The sequence below is a fragment of the Zootermopsis nevadensis genome, unplaced genomic scaffold (genome assembly GCF_977971745.1).
Source record: "Zootermopsis nevadensis isolate Lab colony 2312 unplaced genomic scaffold, Znev_1.0 Znev_ptg000028l, whole genome shotgun sequence".
Classification (NCBI taxonomy): domain Eukaryota; kingdom Metazoa; phylum Arthropoda; class Insecta; order Blattodea; family Termopsidae; genus Zootermopsis; species Zootermopsis nevadensis.
In genome coordinates, this window is record NW_028259160.1 from 10,110,382 (window position 1) to 10,126,921 (window position 16,540).

General features: G+C 39.5%; 1 protein-coding gene across 1 annotated transcript in view; it reads left to right on the top strand.

The window, feature by feature from the left end:
• Window positions 1-214: 214 nt before the first annotated feature.
• The window catches only part of Sema2a (Semaphorin 2a), a 576,182-nt gene continuing 559,856 nt past the window's right edge, over window positions 215-16,540 (top strand). Inside the window, exons 1-2 of the mRNA XM_087357602.1 lie at window positions 215-270; window positions 2,221-2,362. The gene's annotated coding sequence lies outside the window, so the exon portion shown is untranslated. The remainder of the gene's footprint in view (window positions 271-2,220; window positions 2,363-16,540) is intronic.

A 16,540-nucleotide genomic window follows, 5' to 3' on the forward strand; every position in this document is an offset into this window, starting at 1 on the left:
GTTCTGAAAAGATTGCGTTCTGTGTAGTAGGGATTACATTTCTTGTAATGGGCAATAAGAGCGGTTTCCTTTGGCTATAATTTGTAGACGTAGTAGTAGCCTATTTTGATACAAAATTTGGCAACGAAGCAGTCTGATATCTAACCTCTACATACTGGTTGGTACCCATACAAGCTATAAGCCAACGACACTCAGATCCCGTACCAAACACCGAGACAGCCTTGTTTCAGTGCTGCTGTATTTTGCTTGGAAAAATGACAAAGCAAAACAGTAAGTAAATGGATTTTATATAAGTAGAGCAAGATTTTTTAAAAAAAATTATAATAAATTTTTATGGTTTACGTGAAGAGTTATGCTGAATATGCCTGGACAGTGAACGAATGGTGCAGTGTATACAAATTTACAGCGCACAAGTAAATTGAATTCACGTTACTCAAGGGATAGCATCGAAATGAACCAGAACCAGTAGACAATAGGGTTAGCAGTACCACGCCATAACAACAAGCAATAGCCTGTTCTTATCAGAGTAACTGAACGAGCATAAACACTATATATGACATGTTAGTTTAACGGGCTACACATGGCGACATAGAAGTATTTTAACTAATGTAAAATACTTTCCCATACCGTCCATAAATATGATGGTTCCAATTTATACTCATATAGAAATTAAGAAAGATTAAATTGGGGGAATGATTGCCACTATCCAGTTTATTACAAAGTTTTGTTTACTAGACTCCTATTTAAAAACGCAATGATTGAAATATAAAGAACTGTAATATTACCCGATGTTTCGTATTGTTGTGGAACTCTGTCACAGCAAAGATTAAGGATGTTTAATAAAACGGTGTTGAAAATAATTTTTGGACCTAAGAGGGGGGAGTAAAAGGGGACTGAAAAAAATTTCCTACGCGTAATAACGAACTTAATAATTTTTCTTCGTTATGGTGTGTGGCGTATGAAACAAGTATAGATGAGAACATTTTTGTTTGGAAAACCTAAAAGAAAACAAACAATTTGGTGACGCAGCAGCAAACAAGAGAATAACATGGATTGTGGTATAGGGAGTGTGGACTGGACTCAACTGACAAAGGACAGTGGCCACTGGCGTGCTGTTGTGAACACGGAGATGAACCTTCAGGTTGCACAAACTGTGTTTCATTCGTTGACCAGCTGAGCGACTTTTAGCTTCTCAAGAATGATTCCTCAATGCAATTAGGGTACCTATATAAAATTGCGTTGTGATTATGGGGAGAAAGCATTAATTACGTCTTGATAAAACGGCTGTATCGAGTTTGGATCAATTTGTTCAACCAGCGACTGTACATTCGTTTAGAGCCTCCTCACGTTTTCTTTACTATGGAACTTTATCAAACCGCCGGATCGTGGATGCTGAAGATGGTAATGGTGGTGAGTGTTTTATTATTTTATGATCTTGTCATGATTTGTTTTCTTTCAATTTAAACTGGCATTCGATTACCTTCTCTGATATAGATATATAACCTCGTTGTTGGTGGTGTAGGGGTGGGGAGAGCCTTCATACACAGAAGACCCCCTGCGATGAACATAATCAACATTTATCCTGTATAAAGTGCAGAGGGTCTAGCTCCCACCAACACAGGTTAGAACCTGTTATTTCCATTCTTCCTTTCTCTGCTGTAGTTAGTTAATTCTTGTACAGTCCGCAGACCAGGAGAAAATCCCTGCTAGGAATTCGTTAAACGCGCATGCGCAAGATTTCGCGGTGAGTGACGACCCATCCTAAAAGCATTCGTTCCACAACCACTGAACGAACAACAGACAACAATCTTTCGTGTGTTTTAATGGGTACAGCTTTAAGATTACCTCACAGCGGCACAGCGATTTAATCTAGAATATTATCGCAACACCCGCAGAACACATTAGAGGTGCACTCACTACACGCTACTCTTAACTGCTTGATGTTTTCAGCCTGTGTGTAGTAGCGTAAAACTCTGACGTATCGCACTTCCCACCAATAGCAGCCCTCTAGTCCAGCTGATAAGTAACATTCCCCCCGCACCGACCAGAAACGACACCCCCTTGCAGGGATTTTCTCGTCATCTGTGGACAGTACATACTCGCGCCCCCTCAGATCCGCGAGCACGTTGCATTATTCCGTGGAACACACATGAATACACGTAAGACGTGCTTATATTTTTATTTTTAACTCACATTGCTTATTTACGTTTTTTGCTGCAGGCTGTCAGAGGTGCCCAGAAAGTTGGTGCTGAAGATACAGTCCGCGTCATTTAGGTGGAACATTTCTTGTTCTGCGCACGGCACGAGCGATGTGGAGAGTTACAACGTTGCCAACACAGCCACGAAGAATGTTACTTGAAAGGTAAGTACCTGCATTGCACAGACCAAATGGGAATGGTTAAGAGTCAGTTTCTCTACCATGGAGGTCAGACGCCAAATTAACTGACGAGGACAGTGGCCAACCAGGTCTCTTGCTCGAGATACAGGTTACATATCATGATGTATACAAACATGTCATTAGAGAGAGTACTGACGCCCTCTGCATAAGTCCACAAAGAGAAAATAAAGAAAGTACTTTTCGATATCTGATCAGATCAGATTGCTACTTTGCAATGAACAAAGTCGAGCTAATTAAGCTACCTAAACAGTGCATGCACAAGTAAACTTTTGTCGAGAATTGTAATATGATATTTGAACATGTTGAGACGCCTCAAAAGAATATTTTTAAACTCTTAAAAAAATAAATGAAAGTATATTGATAAATAGCAGAAAACTTACTAATACGTAATGGTAAGGAAAACAGGCTGTCATGAGTCCGGTCTTAGCAAACAAGAAATGTACATAGGTTGTAGGCGAGCTGGAATGTACAGCGTTGGGCCTTCTACCTGCATGCGTTCAATAATTTGTGTAGCGCCTGAAGCACATTTCCAGTGAGATGGAGCAGCTCTGCTTTTGTGATTTGTTAGACTTGAAATTGAAAAATTAGCACACTTTTCCTTAGCCCTCCAGGGCGGTGTTGGGTTGGGACTGGGGGTGATTGTCTCTAGGGAAATCTCCTGATGGCTCTAAAGACTAGTGCCCTGTGGGCAGCCGATGTCCCGAAAACGACCTCTAATACTTATCTTAACAGGTCTTCTTGCGTTGACTACTCCAGTTGACGTAATTTGAAATTGAGTCAAGAAATACCCCGCTTTTATGGAACATAGAGTTTCATTGCCGTGTATACAAAAGCCCATCTCTTGTTCTGATCCAGATTTATTCAGGCCATATCCTCACACGCCACTCTTTTAAGACCTTTTTTAATAATGTCGATGATGTCTTCTGGGCTGTAACTATACGTGGACATATAGGTAGTTCTCAGTTTCGGAGGAACGTACCGTGTCACTACTTCAGGGTTGAGGATGGAGATAATATGTTATTCCACAACGTTTCGACCCAGAAGACCAATATCAACATTTTTATTGCCGTGCGATCCTTAGTTCGCATATTTTAATATCATACTTCCATCTACGCTTGGGTCTCCACAGTGGTTCCTTTCTTTTCTATTTTCCACTAAATGTTGCATGCATTTTTCATATCCCACTGCCCAAAGATGTTATGTGCATGTATATGTGTTCCTCAGTAGCAAACAATTTTTGTCCTTCCCGTGTTGGCTAATTCCCAAATCGTATTATGGGCCGCATAAAAAGGTTGCGTGGGCCATATGTGACCCCCCGCGGGCTGCAGGTTGCCAATTCCTAGCGTATTCTTCATTCTACTTCTCAGAATTAGTTTCTACACTGAGAAGAGTGCAAGCTGATTTCTGAATGTTATGTTCAGTTGCGATCGTGCATAATAATTCCCTGCAGGCCTGCGTTTTGGAAGGGGAAGATGAATAGAGCTGTTTGTAGATGCTTATATTGAAGAATGAACGTACAAGCCGATAGATGATACTAATAAAAAGGAAGGGAAACGTTGGTGGGGAGGAAATTGTAGTGCGGCGCTAGGAGACCAATTACAGCACTGTGTTGCCTTCTGGTGGAAGTACTCGTAGGAACACGTTTCGGTTCCTCTGGATTAAGACATTGGGTCTCTCGTGACCCGACCAACACCATCATTAAGTTCGCATCATGCGACTCAAGAACTTCTTCTTCACACGATAAACACGCGGCAATTTCCGTTTCCTATCTAGAAACATAAAGATTAAAGTACCGGTGTACAAAACTAAATAATTTTACCCGTTGTTTTGTATGGGTGTGAAACTCACTCTGTCTCGCACCTTGAGGGAAGAATACAAATTGTATGTGTTTGAGAGCAGGTTACTGGGGAGAATGCTTGGACCTAAGCGACACGAAGTAAGAAGTTGAAGAAATGTTGATAATGAAGAGCTTCATAATGTGTACTGCGTTCAAATAACCAGCGACTAGATGGGCGATGCATATAGCACACATCAGAGGGGCTATAAATACAGATTATGTGGAGGTGATAATATTAAAATAGATGTTGAATAAGTTATGGGGACTAGTGGTGAGCTCTTGTAATGAATCTATGGTATTCTTAAAGGGCGAGTAGTTTATTGACCAGTTGAGGAGGTGAGACCATTAATCTAAAAACCACACCATCATTCCCGTTTAAAGGGGTGGACGCGATTGTGAACGGGGTTTGTAGAACCAAAGCTTTATGCCCTTACATTCGGGTCGCTAGGATTATGAATGTTATTAGCGTTTTACTGTGTCGTCTTGTTGCTGCAGAGGACTTGCAATTTGCTGATCCGTCGTCAAAGGAGTATTTTCGCGTGTTTAAAATATTCGTCAATCTCGAAAAGTAGCAGGGTTTTGACAGTGTGAAGGACACAGACAGTGGAAACGATAGTGTGGAGAGAAGACAAGACCAATAATGCTTCTTCAAGCATTTCAGAAGTAGCTGATATGTGTGCGGATATTCGCCAGTCATCTCAAACTACCAAAATTTTTACACATTTCTGGTACCTATATTTTCACCAAGTTTTGCTCGTTTACTTTGGATAAAAGTCATGTAAAATTCGTTGCTTCTATTCTTTGTCTTTCCATTCTCTCCCGCGTTTATTCTTTCGTGAGTCGCACCGTAACAAATCAGACAAGATGAATGCCACCTTGCAACAGGATGAAGATGCAGGGCGCGAGCAGGGGATATTATTCCTGCTATGTGTGAATATAACTGCTGATGTGTATGCATATATAAGTCCTTTATGTTCTCATATTTCTACTGCAGAATCGCGTAGTGTAATACTTTAATGCATTTGGACCTTTAATTATTGTCGGAGCCCGATGAAAGTCCCCAGAGTTTCGAGTTCTTCTACTGGAACAATATTCTGAATTTCTTACATGTTTCGTTCTATGTATCTGTTCTCAGTGGCTACAAATTAACACATAGTTGACCTATATAAATATATCCTTAAGATTTGGCCAGACTTCGGGATGTTGTTAATTGCAGTGACCGACCCAAGAAGACTTGAATTCAACCGCCGTTAAAGCTTTTAATCTTGTTAGATTTGTAAAAAAATATAAATAATCTGTGACTTTGGTGATTACGAACGAAAATTGAAGAGTAACAGGAGCTTTTGCCGAACATCGACGCCATTATCGCTTTTCGCCATATTCTTCTAATTCGTCTTTCGTCTCATCTCTCGATACTGTATAATCTGAACTACTATACAGGCAGGTCATCTTGGTAGCCAAGTGAGAGACGAGGGGTAAGGGGGTTGGTACTGAATATCTCTGTATGAGTCTGGCAGAAGAAAATTGATCCTCTCCGATATTTCGACCAAATGCTCGTAGCATTGCGTGCGGTGACACCAGCACAAAGCATGCATAACAGAGTAATTCCAGTACGGAAAGGAAGATAATCAAAAATAATGTTATTCTCTGCCGGGAAAGAGTTTGCTAAGAAACTGAAGTGTTGGTTTCCACTAGAGCAACAGGGTAGAGTAGTTTGCCACGCAAGGATGTGAGGTTCATATGGCTTGTGCACAATGGGAAACCATCCCCACAATTTTTTTTAAAAAAAGGAAATATCGAAGAACCTGTAAATTTTATGGCTAATCAGTTACCTGAAGATTGGAGTAGAGTCACCTCCTGAAACGTCGTACAAATAAAAACAATGGGCAATGCCTAACATGATGGCATCAGTAAAATACGAGAACCAAGTCCACAAATGATTAATACACAAAACAAATGTAACACATAACTTATTTCTTGTGTTCTCTGTTTGTGTATTTTAATGTTTGTGATTCTAGAGACATTGCGTATTCCGTTATCAAGACGTTTATTAGTTTGAAACTGGTCATCAACGCGAGGTTCTGCATTAGTTACAGAGTGACAGTGTAATGTGAATTGAAAATAAATGGGAAGCTATTAAAGAAACTCCGTGCGCCTGGCGAGCAACACAAAGCCCTTAGGATGATGTGGCTTTTCCGTTGAAGCCATAAGACTGCACCGTCATAGCTTGGGACAGATTCATATCCTGATAGCCATGACTGTTTTTATACTTGAGCTGGCTTGCAAGAAACTGCCGTGCAGAAAGATTGTGATGTCAAACGTGTAGCTTCTTACGTCGTCGGTTACCGACAAATTACATTGTACGGAGACTTCCGTCCAGTTATTATATTGTCATAAACTATCAGTGTTTTGCCACCGGTCATTAATTCTCGAACCATCTTTCCATCTCTATTCATACAGCAAATACCGATCTCTGTAGGCGTGGATTTGAGGAATACTCAGTTATGGGGGAATTCCAATCCTGTTGAGAACATTGACATTATAATTGGACGTAAAATCTAAAATGTGCGATAAAGACATTTGAAATTTTGAACCTAAATTCCTCAGCCAATTAAGACAATCGTAAATATTCCAGTTATGTGCAGTTTTATACGGAACTCCCGATTGTCTGTGTTTCTCTTAGTCCGTTCAGTACGATATAAAAGTCTCTAGTCCCTATGTTCATCCCTTATTCGGCAATACGTAACCTCAACAGATAAGTAAAAAGTAAAGTTTGTCCCACTATACGCCATGTAGGCGTTTGGGGTGAGTGGAGGTATAGCTCCTCTCTTCCTTGACCTCGGCACTAGATGGGGGTGAGTGGTCAGCATCACGCCCCGGCCGGCTTTACCCCGGGGAAAGGACCCCGGTACCCATTGTATAGGAGGCTGTGGGCCCCAGAGCCGGTCTGGACGCAGAGGCTAGAGGAAAAATCCTCTGCACCCGCCGGGGATCGAACCCCGATCGCCCAGCCCGTAGCTAGTCACTATACTGACTGAGCTATCCCAGCTCATTCAACAGATAAGTTCATCATTAAATAATAAACGAAATATAAATATACTTCCGCACTTTGTAAACTGTATAACAATGCGAGAACCGTCATTTGAGCTGATTCAAATGATACACGATGTGGGTGATTGCTTTTACGTCGCTGAGCTTGCTTTACACAGAATGTGACGCCATAGGATGAAGTTGTTATAAATTACTTTAGAGCGGTACTCAAAAGTGTGTCTGCAGTTTGTCGAGGAAGTCTGGGCACGATATTCGAACCGTATACTTCGACAAAGCAAATCAGACGCGTTACTGCTGCTCCTGATATTGGTGTGGAGAGTAAATCTAATCGACTGTGTGTTGTTGTGCTGATTTTAACCTCGGAAATTTAAAATGCAGAGAAATTACTGTGTCCTGGGATGTTTCGCCTTGTAGTCTCTTGAAGGCAATCGTCCCGATAATGTCCGTCAGTTTTTACGAGATTACACGGCGCAAAAACCCAGAAGCCAGTCCTTTTCCACCTCAACATCTGTTCTGATGAAGTTAAAGGCTACGTGATTTCACTTAGACATTGTCGCTCTTAATAATTAAAATGTAAGAGTATGTACTTTGGTTTCTTGGAACTTGGGTTAGAATAATTAGGTGACGTGAATGGCGTCTTCTGGCGATAAGGGTGTAACGGAGTTATTGTACAATGAACTTCACGGCTAATGAGTACTTGTGTATGGTTTCAAAGCGGTATATAATTATTTATTCACTTTACGATATGCAATTTAAAAATCTGTTGATGTCCTATTATTAAGTATCATTGACTTCATGATCAAATCGCATTCTCACCAAAATTAATTAGATAAAATTAATCTTACCTCGCATAAGTCAGACAATTGGGATGCTAAAAATCTGAGTAAGAACCATACAAAAAATGCGGATTATATTTGTGGATTGCTAAAAAAAATGTATTTTCTTGTCTCCTACATAAAAGCACAAAAATTAAAAAAACAATACTGTAATTCTGTTTAGTAGTCTATGGGCGTGAAATTTGATGTCACATTAAGGGGAGAACTTGAATTTATTTGAGAACAGGGTGCTGAGTGGAATGTTTGTTCTGAAGAGGGAGGATCTGGTAGGAGACTAGCGGATATTACGCAGTGAGGAACTTCGTAGTTTTAATTTTGTGTAGTACAGTGATCAAATAGAGACCGATAAAGTGGGCGAGGCAAATAAGCAGCTATTGGTCTGTTTACCTAAACAACATTAAAACTTTACAGACCAGAGTTAATCTGAATACGTATTTAAGTATTCACTTTTTACTTTAAGACAACGCATTACATACATAAATTGGTTAATACTGTTTAGGAAAATAATCGCTGTTTATTCTGAGAATCATAAGAAACCCATGAATATTGTTATGATTGTTGAGACAGGTGGTACTCATAGTTACCACTGAGTTTTTCAGAGTTAATGGACTGATCTTTGTAATGTAAAAGCGTTGCTTTCTCTTTGTGGTAAGAACTAAATTTATAAATAGTACAGTTACTTGGATTAAAATGCTTCAAGGGGTTTCTTACGTGACTTACTTTTGTATGTGTATCTTGATAGTGTCATGTACTTTTCAACGATATCTAGGAATGACCGTGGAATGATACGGCCCGTAACCACTAGGGAATAACTTGGCCGTTCTTTTGACTTCCGTAATATAATTTTTTTAAAATTTACTTGTAACCGAAGTACTGATACAAGTAATTTGGTGTGAAGTTCTCGACAGGGGGTGCTGGCTTGCATGTCTGCAAATAAGTCGTCATGTTATAACGATCTATAAATTCATTTTAAAATTGTAACTTCGTTGTCATCGTATAATTAACAGCAGGAATCAGGAACTTATTTGTTCTTCTTTTTTTTTACTTCACTGATTTTTAATTTTTCAACGTGAAATTACCACTATTATTCCAATCCTTTATTACCACATCAGAAATAAATTAATTACCGAACTCTGATGAAACACAAGCATCAGTCTTCTTCTGCATGAAGTGCCATATTTCGGTTAACAATAGCGTTGGTACTTGATTGCCTGTGGGTGTTGTGAAATAGTGATACCAGAATTCGTGATGTTAACTCAGCTCCATCCTTTGTCCGCGCTGTGAAAGCCATCGTGATGGGGGTTCATTACAAAGGCACAATAAGGACGGGCCACTGGGAAAGAACCTCTGGCCGAGAGAACCAGAAAAAATGCAGCGGAATGTAGCGCTCTCGCTGATAATAGCGTTCTTAGACTACCGCGAAATTGCTGAGATTCTGTCGTACGAAAGGCTTCTTGTACGGAACGAGCATCCCAAATGCCATGTTTCATTCTATTGTGAGATTTACAGCCACTTTGATTGCATTATCGCGCGTAATGAAACGAAACACATCGTCTGAAAATATTATATAAAGATGAAAGTTTATTAAACTATAATTTTCCCTGGTGCTTGGTTTGTGTGCGAAGGTCTGTGCCTGAAAGCTTTGTTATTTATAAGTTTTATGAAAGAAGTGTACTCAGATTAGTAGTAGTAATAATAATGATGATAAAAATTGACTCACACGGAGATCTCATAACCCATTGTTCTGTAGTGTAGTTTCAGGCATTTCCTTCTAAAAATTACTTTATAATTTATTTTAAGTCATGGGTGCGGTAAAGACTTAGTGTTCCCTTTACTAAACACCATTGATTGCTCAACTACGTGATAAAACAATAAAGAAAATAAAAAAATACTTAAAAATATACGTGTCTTAAATCACGCGATGCGGCAACTAGGAGGCCTAGTTATTACAACGCTCAAGATGTTATATAGTAACAGAACAAAAAGATAATTGTAGCGCGAAGCAGCCAATGACCTTTCTCGATGAGAAGTCGTTAATAAACGTTGTAGTCTATAAGTGAGATTTGAGACGTCTCGGGCGTTGCGGTCCGACCGACGTTTCGTGTCTTCCTGTGACCAGTACCACCCTGAAGCACTGCGTAATGCAGCGGCTGACAGTCTAAAATGTTGTCGCGGCTCTTAGATGCGCTGCAAACTGGTTTATTACAGAGTGCTAGAATTATTATTACATCTTTTATAAAAAGGAACATTAAGTTTCGTAATTACTTTTACTCAACTTGCAACATGAGCTAATGAAGAAATAAATTATTTAGATGGCTATTAAAACTTAAGAACCACTTACGGTGTGTCTGTGAACCTAGAAAGCAGTGTGTGTGTGTGTGTGTGTGTGTGTGCAGTTTTTCTAAGTTGAGATTTTCCTCTCTGTCTGTATGTAGTGTACACGTGTATGTGCCTCTGTAAAGTGAAACATAAATCTCAGTACTACCAACGAAATAACTTGCGAGCCTTTGAAGGCAAAGCAGAAATTCAGACCTACAGAATTCTTTCGTATAATTCTGTGTGTTTATTCAAATTGTATTGGGAATTTGTTAGTAACTCACGGCAAGGTGCGTAATTTTCCAATGTCATACAAGAATGATGTCACCGACATTCTTGGTATAGTGTACTCGAGAAGTCCCTGCTTCGATTCTCTGACTGATGTATGTCGTGATATTCCCCAGTCTACCCAAGGTAATAATTAAATATAATTAAATAAACCAGGTAGACCTAGGCGTGGATGAGAGGATGATATTAAAATGGATCTTAGGAAAACAGTGTGGCAGAATGTTAATTCGATTGAACTGGATTGGGATAAATACTGGTGGTGGCTTTTGTTAACGTGGTACTGAACCTTTCGTTTTGGTAATAGACGGGGAATTTCTTGACTACCTAAACGTGCTGTTAGCTTCTGCAGAAGAACTTTTCTGTATGGAGTGAGTTAGTTATTTACCCAATTTGCCTTTTACAAACATCCGGTAGTTCGATGCTGTCTAAATTAAAGTTCGGGGTAACTTCCTTCAATAAACTATGGAAAATGGTTGGAATGCTGGAAAAAATATATACCTAAGCTGAAAGTCTTTAGTTTCTGTGTTCCCTAGTATATGTAATAAACAAATCTTATTACTACTGTACTGCAGCTGTTAAAGGATATTCCTATAGTCACACAGAATTTTGATTCTTATTCACCGGAGTTTTGTTACGCGCTACGTAATGAGTTCTTCTTCAGTATTCTAATAAGAGAAGCAAGAGGAAAGGCTGAGAACTTTCGGGAAAGTTATTACTCCATCAGCAGTGACAGTATTACACACGAATAAAAACACATGTCGTGTCTAGGTTATTAATCTTAGTCCATGAAACTTCAGGTGTCATCGATTTTAATAAACTTATTAGCGTTTTAACTCTGAACTTTCCAGTCTTTGCGACGTTGATTTATTAAGCAGTATAACAAAGCACGAATCTTAAGAAAGAGACAAGGTACAGGGATGTTGCGATTATCCGATTGCTTACACCCTTTCGTAAATTTTATGCAGGGGAGCGTCTTAATAATTGAAGTCGATTTATGCAACAGCTTTAAGGGCGTCACGTAAAGTCGGAACCAGAGAACTATGTTTTATGGTAAATCTCCTCAGTTCCTCCAGGCATACACCGGGATAGTACTTAAAATTAGACCACGACCGCTTCCTTCAATATCCCTTAAATTCATTTCCCATTAGCCGTCTTGTCATGCTACGTTGTATAGTCTATGCTGTTGACAGCATCGTTAAATAAACAACTCGTAAATTAATGTCGCGCGATTTTATGAGAAGGCGGAGCGTTTAATGTTTACTTTGAATTAGTTTTGTTCGCGGATACGTCTTCTCCAACTGAACAGCAGTTAACGAAGCTCGAACCAACGAAAGCGTTCTTTTAATGGCTTCAGCCGTGCTAGTACAAAATCTCTGCGGCACTTCATTATTGCAGTTGCTTAATTCTAGAAGGACCTAAGTAACGAGTGAAAAGCTCATGTAGCCATGAACTGTCTTTTGTTTGCAACTTTGTTCTTCGTTCTCAGTTGAAGAAGTGTGTTTACGTCCTGTTACCGGAGTGGTCATTTATTTGAGGCTCATTCTGAAGGTCACGGTTCGAATCTTCGGCTGAAGATCGCTCTTGAGCTGGATTTTTAGTGTTTTTATCACCTTCGTAAACCAAATGTCGATAAAACACCTTTAAATAGGTTACGATAACATTCAACGTTGTTATGACTCTGCGTATTTTACTGCAAATGTTGTTACTGGTCTTTTAAAATTAATAAAATAAGTATAATGTAAGTATAACGGGGTTCCGCAGTGGCCGCGCGGTCTGAGGCGTGGGCCTTGTGTCGCTTGGTCGCTGGGACCTTGGGTTCGAATCCCACTCAAGCCATGGATGTTTTTCTGTGTTGTGCTGTCCTGTGTACAGGTAGAGGCCTTGCGACGGGCCGATCCCTCGTCCAAGGAGTCCTACCGAATGTCTATAGATCAACCGAACGAAAAGTTGGGACTTGCAGTGCTCAGGCACTTGAAGAACGGGTCGTTCCCAATATCGAAGTAAGTACAATGACAAAGAACCACTGAAGACGAGAGGAATGTCAACTCCCTGAGTGTAGTACCAAGTATATCTCACACAGTCGACAATGTTCAACATTATATTTTTTGTACTGCCCTTGTACCACTGTTTCTCTGAGATCCCTCGACTCAGCCGACAGGTATCGGGCGCTAATGAAGTGACGAGTTAAGAATGTGTAGCCATGCATGTGGTATAATAACATAAAAAATACAGAGGAGTTTTCTCCTCTTATGAAACTTTGTTATAAAATATGCTGTGGATACAAACTGGTCAAGGGAACTTCCTAATAAAAACATCCTCTTCAGCGATAACGCGCTGAGAGATGTAGGACTTTCGATCACAGACTTCTTCATAAAACTAACATTTTTACTTTATCTTGATTCGATAAAGTAACGTGTTGCGGACCAGAATGTCAAACGACAGTTGAAACTCTAAAATTCTTATTGCATTTTACGACATGGAAGATGGCAGGACACCTTAGGGACTTGTAGATTGAGGTACGTGTTTTGTTTTATCATCGTGAAATGTATCACAGATCTGCGGTGCTTATCATCAGCACTGATCTTTCCAGTATTTTATGGTCTGAAAATAAAGAACGTTACGTGCATCCCAGTAGGACTTTTTCTGAAGACAGCAATCTTCAGACTCACCGTCGTGAAAACCTCAAATCCTACATAGGACTTTTCGTATCTGAAATATGCATCTCTCATCCTGCCGAAGTACAGGCAAACATACGACTAAATTAAGGCCTGGGGATGTTCACTTGTTAAGAAGTAATAATGTATCTGATGATAGGAGAATACCAACATACATAAAATCTGAGCTTGCATGTAAAAGATATGGCTATTTTGTCGGTACACAATACTTCTGTCCGTTGCGTGGTATAAGCAATAGACGCGTATGAAATAACTGTGTTTAATGACGCATCGTAAATACCGTGTGAATCGCCATACTGTGACAATATTCTGTTGTATATCCGCTACACTTCATCATCATCGAACCATTAATTCAGAATAATCCCCAAACATAGAGAAAACCCGTTTGAAATCACATCTGCGCAACACAAAATTTTTCAATATGAGCACAAATATGCAAAAGGAATGTCATTTCCAGTCATAGAGAAACCAGATATGATGTCGATCATGTGTTATGAGTGCCCTGTCCAGGTCAAAGTCTAGTTGTTTTCAGTAAAACAAAATTTGTAACAAGTGCAGGGCTCATCGTGTTTACTGCGGTAGTCAAATATGCAGTTTAACTTAAAATTTGTCATATAATATAAAAACGTGTGTGTTGAGCATTACTGATAAAGTCCTCAACGATGACACTAGATAGCAAAATGTCATATTTTAAAGTGATGCTGCCGTTAGACAGGCTTTAGAAGAAACCGGGTAAGAGATAAAGAAGTAATTTCCTATTGAATTTTAAGGGATGGTATTTAGTTCTGAGTGGAACGCAAGCGAAACTTTGAAAATGACTGCATAATGTTGCCACACCAAGTGCACGTAAAGCCGGCAAATATGAGCCTCTGCTTGCTTTACGTTCCTGCCTTCGGGACTGTCAGCCCCCGTCGTGTTACATTCGTTCAAGGAACGTCGGTTTTCAATCTGCAGTCCATCTGACCGGTAACGCTGGAAATGTCCAACTGTTCTTGAAACCATGTTGTGAATATCAGATCCTTTGAACTACAGTGACAATTATTGATTCATTGGAGCACGCTTGTGCTGGGCATATGCATTGACCAGTTTTATGAATCAGTTCCACCACCACTGACATTCGCGTTCCATGAAAGCCGGGGAATTTCTTGACTAGCTGAGAGAACAGTAGTTTCTAGAGGAGCAATCTACTCCATCGAGTTACTTAATTAATAAGCAGCGTTAATAGAAATCATTCTCTATGGATGAGCACTGAGGCAACTTTTTCTTTATAGTTAATTTTGCAGTCAAATTTTAGAATTTCTGTTTTTAAACAAAAGAAACCCCCGAAATATCAATGTTCTGGTTCCTGCGATAATATCGAAACACTTTGGGCGTCACGAAATAGCAATTAAAAATAAAATGTTGTGTATTATAATTATTCTTCCAAAGTGCGTAACATAAGAGACACTGTGTATTCATTAAAATGACAGTGGATTATTTTTAGAAATGTTTTTGTATGTTTCTTAGGGTGAATAAATGAAGGAACCTGAGATTTGTTTGGCACGTAGCACGCGGTAATAAATCTTTTGATTTCTGTAAAATTCGGGGGGATATATTTACGATCTGACCGACTGTCAGCTTCTCAATAAGGACTCTGTTCCATAGAGTTAGGTGATGTAAAGTCAAACAGACGTTTCACTAAGCAGTGCCCAGTTTGTTATCTTTCATGGGACACTGGAGCATATCGTGTCTGACTTACAGAAATCACTTGACGTAATGAAATTGCATGTAGGCTCCTTTGTTTTTAAACATTTATCATTTAAATCTGTTGATATCACGATCACGGGTGTATCAAAACCATTCTCCCAGCGTTCTAGTGCCACACCCTTGACATTCGGTCACGAGAGAACACACTTCATCACTACTTAATTTCATACTTAGATTGTTCAGTTTCACTGTATATTTCCGACACTCATCCGTCATCATACGACACTGTATGACCGGAACCCACCAAGAATCTGAAATGAAACTACAGCCGCAATTATACACCCTGAAAATTTGACTGCAAGTTCACTTTTTTGCCGAACGTTGTCTGATGATGGGCTGCTGTGTGCATTTCCTTCCGCTGTAACAGAACGGATATTGAACCCAGAGCTGTTTACTTCCTGCTGCTTGTTAATGCTCCAGGGTCCAGGATAAAGGACTGACTGTCAGGCCACAGCATGCTCACTGAATGAGTGACGTGATAAACATTGAATGCCCCATTTCAGCAAAGAAGAAACAGGCCCAGATTTGTTTCTCCGTCCTGTCAGTATGGGTAATTTTACAAATCCCTGTTTATCTGTCTAATCTAGTCTTTGTCTCTGAAGGACTGGAGTCGCTGTCTGAGCGCGCGTGCTTAAATTTGCCTTAGCTTCTTGTAGTGAAGAAACTCAGACGCCGTTGAAACCCAGAAGGCCATAATTGATATCTTCACCGCTCTGAGAACCTTATTTCTCACATAACTAACGCAGAGATAACATTATTCTTCTCTCCTTTACATCGTGCGATTTAGTAAGTTTAAAGGCAGCTCGTCAGCATTGGTTTTTGACAAATGTTCAACACATTAAAAATCAAAACATTGCCTACAATATAAAAATGAATTTAAAATATTCTAAACTTATGTTTCGTAATCGTACTTCCATGACAGATTCAATGATTGTATCGCCAGTACCTTCTTCCTGAGAATTTGCAATGTTGCACGTAGTGAAACTGGCAGTTGCCTTCTAAGGGTTTTCAACCGGGAGTCCACAAATTGTGCCAAAGACATCCGCGAATTGTGTAGATTCTATTTTGTTTCTGTTCTTTCTTTCTTTCTTTCTTTCTTTCTTTCTTTATATTCTGTTTCACTTTCTTATGCTGTATTTATATGCGTTCTAAGCTTTTCCCATAATAACCTGTACTCCTCACTGGAGTAAAATGCACGACTAAAAGATCTTACCCTTCATCTCAGTTTTAGTTCGTTTAAATTGTGTTTAATCAATTGTATGAGATAATCTGGGTACTAGAAAGCACTGTTCTTTACCACTCTGAATGTATCACCGATACGATATCAAATTCACCATAAACTGGTTCTTTCCATTGTCACAGACTAGTTATGTCGGTATAAATTGAATCGTTT